Genomic DNA, 10049 nt, shown 5'->3' on the forward strand with positions numbered 1-10049 from the left:
CGAAAAACAAAATAGAAAAGGGGTGCAACACGAGGACTTCCCGGGAGGTCACCCATCCTAGTACTACTCTCGCCCAAGCACGCTTAGCTGCGGAGTTCTGATGGGATCCGGTGCATTAGTGCTGGTATGATCGCACCCGTCAGTACATGACTCGCGATTCCATTTGTCCTTTCGTTTCGACAATTCGAGTGGATGGCGTGGGACCCACAAGATTTGCTGGCATTTTTTTTCTCGAACCAAAGTGCTCGAGATTGATGTAGAACACAACAACAACAACACCAAACACTCGAAAAACACATCTTGACTATTTTACGCTCCGTAAATTTCAGCAGCCCGTTTGAGGGTCAAAACGGCTGAATTTGGGGCCGAAAAATCGCGACGTCCTTTAACCGCCCTTGATGGTTTCTAGGGCTTTCCGAAAAGGTGCTGTGGGCGGCGTAGATCCTCACGGTTCAAAAGTTATGGGTTTTCCAAAGCTAGAATCGTTTTAGATCGAAAAACAAAATAGAAAAGGGGTGCAACACGAGGACTTCCCGGGAGGTCACCCATCCTAGTACTACTCTCGCCCAAGCACGCTTAACTGCGGAGTTCTGATGGAATCCGGTGCATTAGTGCTGGTATGATCGCACCCGTCAGTACATGACTCGCGATTCCATTTGTCCTTTCGTTTCGACAATTCGAGTGGATGGCGTGGGACCCACAAGATTTGCTAGCATTTTTTTCTCGAACCAAAGTGCTCGAGATTGATGTAGAACACAACAATAACAACACCAAACACTCGAAAAACGCATCTTGACTATTTTACGCTCCGTAAATTTCAGCAGCCCGTTTGAGGGTCAAAACGGCTGAATTTGGGGCCGAAAAATCGCGACGTCCTTTAACCGCCCTTGATGGTTTCTAGGGCTTTCCAAAAAGGTGCTGTGGGCGGCGTAGATCCTCACGGTTCAAAAGTTATGGGTTTTCCAAAGCTAGAATCGTTTTAGATCGAAAAACAAAATAGAAAAGGGGTGCAACACGAGGACTTCCCGGGAGGTCACCCATCCTAGTACTACTCTCGCCCAAGCACGCTTAGCTGCGGAGTTCTGATGGGATCCGGTGCATTAGTGCTGGTATGATCGCACCCGTCAGTACATGACTCGCGATTCCATTTGTCCTTTCGTTTCGACAATTCGAGTGGATGGCGTGGGACCCACAAGATTTGCTGGCATTTTTTTTCTCGAACCAAAGTGCTCGAGATTGATGTAGAACACAACAACAACAACACCAAACACTCGAAAAACACATCTTGACTATTTTACGCTCCGTAAATTTCAGCAGCCCGTTTGAGGGTCAAAACGGCTGAATTTGGGGCCGAAAAATCGCGACGTCCTTTAACCGCCCTTGATGGTTTCTAGGGCTTTCCGAAAAGGTGCTGTGGGCGGCGTAGATCCTCACGGTTCAAAAGTTATGGGTTTTCCAAAGCTAGAATCGTTTTAGATCGAAAAACAAAATAGAAAAGGGGTGCAACACGAGGACTTCCCGGGAGGTCACCCATCCTAGTACTACTCTCGCCCAAGCACGCTTAACTGCGGAGTTCTGATGGAATCCGGTGCATTAGTGCTGGTATGATCGCACCCGTCAGTACATGACTCGCGATTCCATTTGTCCTTTCGTTTCGACAATTCGAGTGGATGGCGTGGGACCCACAAGATTTGCTAGCATTTTTTTCTCGAACCAAAGTGCTCGAGATTGATGTAGAACACAACAATAACAACACCAAACACTCGAAAAACGCATCTTGACTATTTTACGCTCCGTAAATTTCAGCAGCCCGTTTGAGGGTCAAAACGGCTGAATTTGGGGCCGAAAAATCGCGACGTCCTTTAACCGCCCTTGATGGTTTCTAGGGCTTTCCAAAAAGGTGCTGTGGGCGGCGTAGATCCTCACGGTTCAAAAGTTATGGGTTTTCCAAAGCTAGAATCGTTTTAGATCGAAAAACAAAATAGAAAAGGGGTGCAACACGAGGACTTCCCGGGAGGTCACCCATCCTAGTACTACTCTCGCCCAAGCACGCTTAGCTGCGGAGTTCTGATGGGATCCGGTGCATTAGTGCTGGTATGATCGCACCCGTCAGTACATGACTCGCGATTCCATTTGTCCTTTCGTTTCGACAATTCGAGTGGATGGCGTGGGACCCACAAGATTTGCTGGCATTTTTTTTCTCGAACCAAAGTGCTCGAGATTGATGTAGAACACAACAACAACAACACCAAACACTCGAAAAACACATCTTGACTATTTTACGCTCCGTAAATTTCAGCAGCCCGTTTGAGGGTCAAAACGGCTGAATTTGGGGCCGAAAAATCGCGACGTCCTTTAACCGCCCTTGATGGTTTCTAGGGCTTTCCGAAAAGGTGCTGTGGGCGGCGTAGATCCTCACGGTTCAAAAGTTATGGGTTTTCCAAAGCTAGAATCGTTTTAGATCGAAAAACAAAATAGAAAAGGGGTGCAACACGAGGACTTCCCGGGAGGTCACCCATCCTAGTACTACTCTCGCCCAAGCACGCTTAACTGCGGAGTTCTGATGGAATCCGGTGCATTAGTGCTGGTATGATCGCACCCGTCAGTACATGACTCGCGATTCCATTTGTCCTTTCGTTTCGACAATTCGAGTGGATGGCGTGGGACCCACAAGATTTGCTAGCATTTTTTTCTCGAACCAAAGTGCTCGAGATTGATGTAGAACACAACAATAACAACACCAAACACTCGAAAAACGCATCTTGACTATTTTACGCTCCGTAAATTTCAGCAGCCCGTTTGAGGGTCAAAACGGCTGAATTTGGGGCCGAAAAATCGCGACGTCCTTTAACCGCCCTTGATGGTTTCTAGGGCTTTCCAAAAAGGTGCTGTGGGCGGCGTAGATCCTCACGGTTCAAAAGTTATGGGTTTTCCAAAGCTAGAATCGTTTTAGATCGAAAAACAAAATAGAAAAGGGGTGCAACACGAGGACTTCCCGGGAGGTCACCCATCCTAGTACTACTCTCGCCCAAGCACGCTTAGCTGCGGAGTTCTGATGGGATCCGGTGCATTAGTGCTGGTATGATCGCACCCGTCAGTACATGACTCGCGATTCCATTTGTCCTTTCGTTTCGACAATTCGAGTGGATGGCGTGGGACCCACAAGATTTGCTAGCATTTTTTTCTCGAACCAAAGTGCTCGAGATTGATGTAGAACACAACAACAACAACACCAAACACTCGAAAAACGCATCTTGACTATTTTACGCTCCGTAAATTTCAGCAGCCCGTTTGAGGGTCAAAACGGCTGAATTTGGGGCCGAAAAATTGCGACGTCCTTTAACCGCCCTTGATGGTTTCTAGGGCTTTCCAAAAGGTGCTGTGGGCGGCGTAGATCCTCACGGTTCAAAAGTTATGGGTTTTCCAAAGCTAGAATCGTTTTAGATCGAAAAACAAAATAGAAAAGGGGTGCAACACGAGGACTTCCCGGGAGGTCACCCATCCTAGTACTACTCTCGCCCAAGCACGCTTAGCTGCGGAGTTCTGATGGGATCCGGTGCATTAGTGCTGGTATGATCGCACCCGTCAGTACATGACTCGCGATTCCATTTGTCCTTTCGTTTCGACAATTCGAGTGGATGGCGTGGGACCCACAAGATTTGCTGGCATTTTTTTTCTCGAACCAAAGTGCTCGAGATTGATGTAGAACACAACAACAACAACACCAAACACTCGAAAAACACATCTTGACTATTTTACGCTCCGTAAATTTCAGCAGCCCGTTTGAGGGTCAAAACGGCTGAATTTGGGGCCGAAAAATCGCGACGTCCTTTAACCGCCCTTGATGGTTTCTAGGGCTTTCCAAAAAGGTGCTGTGGGCGGCGTAGATCCTCACGGTTCAAAAGTTATGGGTTTTCCAAAGCTAGAATCGTTTTAGATCGAAAAACAAAATAGAAAAGGGGTGCAACACGAGGACTTCCCGGGAGGTCACCCATCCTAGTACTACTCTCGCCCAAGCACGCTTAGCTGCGGAGTTCTGATGGGATCCGGTGCATTAGTGCTGGTATGATCGCACCCGTCAGTACATGACTCGCGATTCCATTTGTCCTTTCGTTTCGACAATTCGAGTGGATGGCGTGGGACCCACAAGATTTGCTGGCATTTTTTTTCTCGAACCAAAGTGCTCGAGATTGATGTAGAACACAACAACAACAACACCAAACACTCGAAAAACACATCTTGACTATTTTACGCTCCGTAAATTTCAGCAGCCCGTTTGAGGGTCAAAACGGCTGAATTTGGGGCCGAAAAATCGCGACGTCCTTTAACCGCCCTTGATGGTTTTAGGGCTTTCCGAAAAGGTGCTGTGGGCGGCGTAGATCCTCACGGTTCAAAAGTTATGGGTTTTCCAAAGCTAGAATCGTTTTAGATCGAAAAACAAAATAGAAAAGGGGTGCAACACGAGGACTTCCCGGGAGGTCACCCATCCTAGTACTACTCTCGCCCAAGCACGCTTAACTGCGGAGTTCTGATGGAATCCGGTGCATTAGTGCTGGTATGATCGCACCCGTCAGTACATGACTCGCGATTCCATTTGTCCTTTCGTTTCGACAATTCGAGTGGATGGCGTGGGACCCACAAGATTTGCTAGCATTTTTTTCTCGAACCAAAGTGCTCGAGATTGATGTAGAACACAACAATAACAACACCAAACACTCGAAAAACGCATCTTGACTATTTTACGCTCCGTAAATTTCAGCAGCCCGTTTGAGGGTCAAAACGGCTGAATTTGGGGCCGAAAAATCGCGACGTCCTTTAACCGCCCTTGATGGTTTCTAGGGCTTTCCAAAAAGGTGCTGTGGGCGGCGTAGATCCTCACGGTTCAAAAGTTATGGGTTTTCCAAAGCTAGAATCGTTTTAGATCGAAAAACAAAATAGAAAAGGGGTGCAACACGAGGACTTCCCGGGAGGTCACCCATCCTAGTACTACTCTCGCCCAAGCACGCTTAGCTGCGGAGTTCTGATGGGATCCGGTGCATTAGTGCTGGTATGATCGCACCCGTCAGTACATGACTCGCGATTCCATTTGTCCTTTCGTTTCGACAATTCGAGTGGATGGCGTGGGACCCACAAGATTTGCTGGCATTTTTTTTCTCGAACCAAAGTGCTCGAGATTGATGTAGAACACAACAACAACAACACCAAACACTCGAAAAACACATCTTGACTATTTTACGCTCCGTAAATTTCAGCAGCCCGTTTGAGGGTCAAAACGGCTGAATTTGGGGCCGAAAAATCGCGACGTCCTTTAACCGCCCTTGATGGTTTCTAGGGCTTTCCAAAAAGGTGCTGTGGGCGGCGTAGATCCTCACGGTTCAAAAGTTATGGGTTTTCCAAAGCTAGAATCGTTTTAGATCGAAAAACAAAATAGAAAAGGGGTGCAACACGAGGACTTCCCGGGAGGTCACCCATCCTAGTACTACTCTCGCCCAAGCACGCTTAGCTGCGGAGTTCTGATGGGATCCGGTGCATTAGTGCTGGTATGATCGCACCCGTCAGTACATGACTCGCGATTCCATTTGTCCTTTCGTTTCGACAATTCGAGTGGATGGCGTGGGACCCACAAGATTTGCTGGCATTTTTTTTCTCGAACCAAAGTGCTCGAGATTGATGTAGAACACAACAACAACAACACCAAACACTCGAAAAACACATCTTGACTATTTTACGCTCCGTAAATTTCAGCAGCCCGTTTGAGGGTCAAAACGGCTGAATTTGGGGCCGAAAAATCGCGACGTCCTTTAACCGCCCTTGATGGTTTCTAGGGCTTTCGAAAAGGTGCTGTGGGCGGCGTAGATCCTCACGGTTCAAAAGTTATGGGTTTTCCAAAGCTAGAATCGTTTTAGATCGAAAAACAAAATAGAAAAGGGGTGCAACACGAGGACTTCCCGGGAGGTCACCCATCCTAGTACTACTCTCGCCCAAGCACGCTTAGCTGCGGAGTTCTGATGGGATCCGGTGCATTAGTGCTGGTATGATCGCACCCGTCAGTACATGACTCGCGATTCCATTTGTCCTTTCGTTTCGACAATTCGAGTGGATGGCGTGGGACCCACAAGATTTGCTGGCATTTTTTTTCTCGAACCAAAGTGCTCGAGATTGATGTAGAACACAACAACAACAACACCAAACACTCGAAAAACACATCTTGACTATTTTACGCTCCGTAAATTTCAGCAGCCCGTTTGAGGGTCAAAACGGCTGAATTTGGGGCCGAAAAATCGCGACGTCCTTTAACCGCCCTTGATGGTTTCTAGGGCTTTCGAAAAGGTGCTGTGGGCGGCGTAGATCCTCACGGTTCAAAAGTTATGGGTTTTCCAAAGCTAGAATCGTTTTAGATCGAAAAACAAAATAGAAAAGGGGTGCAACACGAGGACTTCCCGGGAGGTCACCCATCCTAGTACTACTCTCGCCCAAGCACGCTTAACTGCGGAGTTCTGATGGAATCCGGTGCATTAGTGCTGGTATGATCGCACCCGTCAGTACATGACTCGCGATTCCATTTGTCCTTTCGTTTCGACAATTCGAGTGGATGGCGTGGGACCCACAAGATTTGCTAGCATTTTTTTCTCGAACCAAAGTGCTCGAGATTGATGTAGAACACAACAATAACAACACCAAACACTCGAAAAACGCATCTTGACTATTTTACGCTCCGTAAATTTCAGCAGCCCGTTTGAGGGTCAAAACGGCTGAATTTGGGGCCGAAAAATCGCGACGTCCTTTAACCGCCCTTGATGGTTTCTAGGGCTTTCCAAAAAGGTGCTGTGGGCGGCGTAGATCCTCACGGTTCAAAAGTTATGGGTTTTCCAAAGCTAGAATCGTTTTAGATCGAAAAACAAAATAGAAAAGGGGTGCAACACGAGGACTTCCCGGGAGGTCACCCATCCTAGTACTACTCTCGCCCAAGCACGCTTAGCTGCGGAGTTCTGATGGGATCCGGTGCATTAGTGCTGGTATGATCGCACCCGTCAGTACATGACTCGCGATTCCATTTGTCCTTTCGTTTCGACAATTCGAGTGGATGGCGTGGGACCCACAAGATTTGCTGGCATTTTTTTTCTCGAACCAAAGTGCTCGAGATTGATGTAGAACACAACAACAACAACACCAAACACTCGAAAAACACATCTTGACTATTTTACGCTCCGTAAATTTCAGCAGCCCGTTTGAGGGTCAAAACGGCTGAATTTGGGGCCGAAAAATCGCGACGTCCTTTAACCGCCCTTGATGGTTTTTAGGGCTTTCCAAAATGGTGCTGTGGGCGGCGTAGATCCTCACGGTTCAAAAGTTATGGGTTTTCCAAAGCTAGAATCGTTTTAGATCGAAAAACAAAATAGAAAAGGGGTGCAACACGAGGACTTCCCGGGAGGTCACCCATCCTAGTACTACTCTCGCCCAAGCACGCTTAACTGCGGAGTTCTGATGGAATCCAGTGCATTAGTGCTGGTATGATCGCACCCGTCAGTACATGACTCGCGATTCCATTTGTCCTTTCGTTTCGACAATTCGAGTGGATGGCGTGGGACCCACAAGATTTGCTAGCATTTTTTTTCTCGAACCAAAGTGCTCGAGATTGATGTAGAACACAACAATAACAACACCAAATCTCGAAAAACGCATCTTGACTATTTTACGCTCCGTAAATTTCAGCAGCCCGTTTGAGGGTCAAAACGGCTGAATTTGGGGCCGAAAAATCGCGACGTCCTTTAACCGCCCTTGATGGTTTCTAGGGCTTTCCAAAAAGGTGCTGTGGGCGGCGTAGATCCTCACGGTTCAAAAGTTATGGGTTTTCCAAAGCTAGAATCGTTTTAGATCGAAAAACAAAATAGAAAAGGGGTGCAACACGAGGACTTCCCGGGAGGTCACCCATCCTAGTACTACTCTCGCCCAAGCACGCTTAGCTGCGGAGTTCTGATGGGATCCGGTGCATTAGTGCTGGTATGATCGCACCCGTCAGTACATGACTCGCGATTCCATTTGTCCTTTCGTTTCGACAATTCGAGTGGATGGCGTGGGACCCACAAGATTTGCTGGCATTTTTTTTCTCGAACCAAAGTGCTCGAGATTGATGTAGAACACAACAACAACAACACCAAACACTCGAAAAACACATCTTGACTATTTTACGCTCCGTAAATTTCAGCAGCCCCTTTGAGGGTCAAAACGGCTGAATTTGGGGCCGAAAAATCGCGACGTCCTTTAACCGCCCTTGATGGTTTCTAGGGCTTTTCGAAAAGGTGTTGTGGGCGGCGTAGATCCTCACGGTTCAAAAGTTATGGGTTTTCCAAAGCTAGAATCGTTTTAGATCGAAAAACAAAATAGAAAAGGGGTGCAACACGAGGACTTCCCGGGAGGTCACCCATCCTAGTACTACTCTCGCCCAAGCACGCTTAACTGCGGAGTTCTGATGGAATCCGGTGCATTAGTGCTGGTATGATCGCACCCGTCAGTACATGACTCGCGATTCCATTTGTCCTTTCGTTTCGACAATTCGAGTGGATGGCGTGGGACCCACAAGATTTGCTAGCATTTTTTTCTCGAACCAAAGTGCTCGAGATTGATGTAGAACACAACAATAACAGCACCAAACACTCGAAAAATGCATCTTGACTATTTTACGCTCCGTAAATTTCAGCAGCCCGTTTGAGGGTCAAAACGGCTGAATTTGGGGCCGAAAAATCGCGACGTCCTTTAACCGCCCTTGATGGTTTCTAGGGCTTTCCGAAAAGGTCCTTGTACTCAGCACGCTGACTCTTCCCGTGGACTGTTCGGGTGATTTTGGCCCACGTGGGCTGTCTGTTTAGTACACACAGGACATTCGTGGGTGTCCGCCAGCACACACAGGACGTCCGTGGCTGTCCGTGTGTGTCTGTGTGTGTCCGTCTGTGTCCATCAGCACACACAGGACGTCTGTGGCTGTCCATCAGTACACATATCAGCACTTTGGTCCTTGGACTCAGCACGCTGGCCCTTCCCGTGGACTGCTTGGGTGATTTTTGGCCCACGTGGGCTGTCTGTTCAGTACACACAGGACGTCTGTGGCTGTCCGTGTGTGTCCGTCAGCACACACAGGACATCCGTGGGTGTTCCTCAGCACACACAGGACCTCCGTGTGTGTCCGTCAGCACACACAGGACGTCCGTGGCTGTCCGTGTGTGTCCGTCAGCACACACAGGACGTCCGTGGCTGTCCATCAGGACACATATCAGCATGTTGGTCCTTGGACTCAGCACGCTGACCCTTCCCGTGTACTGTTGGGGTGATTTTTTGGCCCACATGGGCAGTATGTTCAGTACACACAGGACGCCCGTGGGTGTCCGCCAGAACACACAGGACGTCCGTGGCTGTCTGTGTGTGTCCGTGTGTGTCCGTGTGTGTCCGTCAGCACACACAGGACGTCCGTGGCTGTCCATCAGTACACATATCAGCACGTTGGTCCTTGGACTCAGCACGCTGGCCCTTCCCGTGGACTTTTTGGGTGATTTTTGCCCACGTGGGCTGTCTGTTCAGTACACACAGGACGTCCGTGGGTGTCCACCAGCACACACAGGACGTCCGTGGCTGTCCGTGGCTGTCCGTCAGCACACACAGGACGTCCGCGGCTGTCCGTGTGTGTCCGTGTGTGTCCGTCAGCACACACAGGACGTCCGTGTGTGTCCGTCAGCACACACAGGACGTCCGTGGGTGTCCGTCAGCACACACAGGACATCCGTGTGTTTCTGTCAGCACACACAGGACGTCCGTGGCTGTCCGTGTGTGTCCGTCAGCACACACAGGACGTCTGTGGCTGTCCATCAGTACACATATCAGCAGGTTGGTCCTTGGACTCAGCACGCTGGCCGTCCCGTGGACTGTTTGGGTGATTTGGGCCCACGTGGGCTGTCTGTTCAGTACACACAGAACGTCCGTGGGTGTTCGCAATCACACACAGGACGTCCGTGGCTGTCTGTGGCTGTCCGTCAGCACACACAGGACGTCTGTGGCTG

The 10049-nt window shown here is 48.9% G+C and overlaps 18 non-coding genes across 18 annotated transcripts; all 18 read right to left on the minus strand.

Moving 5' to 3' along the window:
* Positions 1-19: 19 nt before the first annotated feature.
* On the minus strand, positions 20-138 carry LOC125594853. Its single transcript, XR_007330007.1, has one exon. It is a non-coding gene; the product is annotated as a 5S ribosomal RNA (ribosomal RNA).
* A 374-nt stretch (positions 139-512) lies between these two features.
* Positions 513-631, minus strand: LOC125594875. The gene has a single exon (XR_007330029.1). It is a non-coding gene; the product is annotated as a 5S ribosomal RNA (ribosomal RNA).
* Positions 632-1004: 373 nt separating this feature from the next.
* On the minus strand, positions 1005-1123 carry LOC125594855. Its single transcript, XR_007330009.1, has one exon. It is a non-coding gene; the product is annotated as a 5S ribosomal RNA (ribosomal RNA).
* Positions 1124-1497: 374 nt separating this feature from the next.
* Positions 1498-1616, minus strand: LOC125594877. Its single transcript, XR_007330031.1, has one exon. It is a non-coding gene; the product is annotated as a 5S ribosomal RNA (ribosomal RNA).
* Positions 1617-1989: 373 nt separating this feature from the next.
* Positions 1990-2108, minus strand: LOC125594856. Its single transcript, XR_007330010.1, has one exon. It is a non-coding gene; the product is annotated as a 5S ribosomal RNA (ribosomal RNA).
* A 374-nt stretch (positions 2109-2482) lies between these two features.
* Positions 2483-2601, minus strand: LOC125594878. The gene has a single exon (XR_007330032.1). It is a non-coding gene; the product is annotated as a 5S ribosomal RNA (ribosomal RNA).
* A 373-nt stretch (positions 2602-2974) lies between these two features.
* LOC125594857 lies at positions 2975-3093 on the minus strand. Its single transcript, XR_007330011.1, has one exon. It is a non-coding gene; the product is annotated as a 5S ribosomal RNA (ribosomal RNA).
* A 372-nt stretch (positions 3094-3465) lies between these two features.
* On the minus strand, positions 3466-3584 carry LOC125594858. The gene has a single exon (XR_007330012.1). It is a non-coding gene; the product is annotated as a 5S ribosomal RNA (ribosomal RNA).
* Positions 3585-3958: 374 nt separating this feature from the next.
* Positions 3959-4077, minus strand: LOC125594859. Its single transcript, XR_007330013.1, has one exon. It is a non-coding gene; the product is annotated as a 5S ribosomal RNA (ribosomal RNA).
* A 373-nt stretch (positions 4078-4450) lies between these two features.
* On the minus strand, positions 4451-4569 carry LOC125594879. The gene has a single exon (XR_007330033.1). It is a non-coding gene; the product is annotated as a 5S ribosomal RNA (ribosomal RNA).
* A 373-nt stretch (positions 4570-4942) lies between these two features.
* On the minus strand, positions 4943-5061 carry LOC125594860. The gene has a single exon (XR_007330014.1). It is a non-coding gene; the product is annotated as a 5S ribosomal RNA (ribosomal RNA).
* A 374-nt stretch (positions 5062-5435) lies between these two features.
* LOC125594861 lies at positions 5436-5554 on the minus strand. Its single transcript, XR_007330015.1, has one exon. It is a non-coding gene; the product is annotated as a 5S ribosomal RNA (ribosomal RNA).
* A 373-nt stretch (positions 5555-5927) lies between these two features.
* Positions 5928-6046, minus strand: LOC125594862. Its single transcript, XR_007330016.1, has one exon. It is a non-coding gene; the product is annotated as a 5S ribosomal RNA (ribosomal RNA).
* Positions 6047-6419: 373 nt separating this feature from the next.
* On the minus strand, positions 6420-6538 carry LOC125594880. Its single transcript, XR_007330034.1, has one exon. It is a non-coding gene; the product is annotated as a 5S ribosomal RNA (ribosomal RNA).
* Positions 6539-6911: 373 nt separating this feature from the next.
* LOC125594863 lies at positions 6912-7030 on the minus strand. The gene has a single exon (XR_007330017.1). It is a non-coding gene; the product is annotated as a 5S ribosomal RNA (ribosomal RNA).
* A 374-nt stretch (positions 7031-7404) lies between these two features.
* LOC125594884 lies at positions 7405-7523 on the minus strand. Its single transcript, XR_007330038.1, has one exon. It is a non-coding gene; the product is annotated as a 5S ribosomal RNA (ribosomal RNA).
* A 373-nt stretch (positions 7524-7896) lies between these two features.
* On the minus strand, positions 7897-8015 carry LOC125594864. Its single transcript, XR_007330018.1, has one exon. It is a non-coding gene; the product is annotated as a 5S ribosomal RNA (ribosomal RNA).
* Positions 8016-8389: 374 nt separating this feature from the next.
* LOC125594881 lies at positions 8390-8508 on the minus strand. Its single transcript, XR_007330035.1, has one exon. It is a non-coding gene; the product is annotated as a 5S ribosomal RNA (ribosomal RNA).
* Between the last annotated feature and the right edge of the window lie 1541 nt (positions 8509-10049).

Source organism: Brassica napus (assembly GCF_020379485.1).
Source record: "Brassica napus cultivar Da-Ae chromosome C5 unlocalized genomic scaffold, Da-Ae chrC05_Random_38, whole genome shotgun sequence".
Lineage (NCBI taxonomy): Eukaryota > Viridiplantae > Streptophyta > Magnoliopsida > Brassicales > Brassicaceae > Brassica > Brassica napus.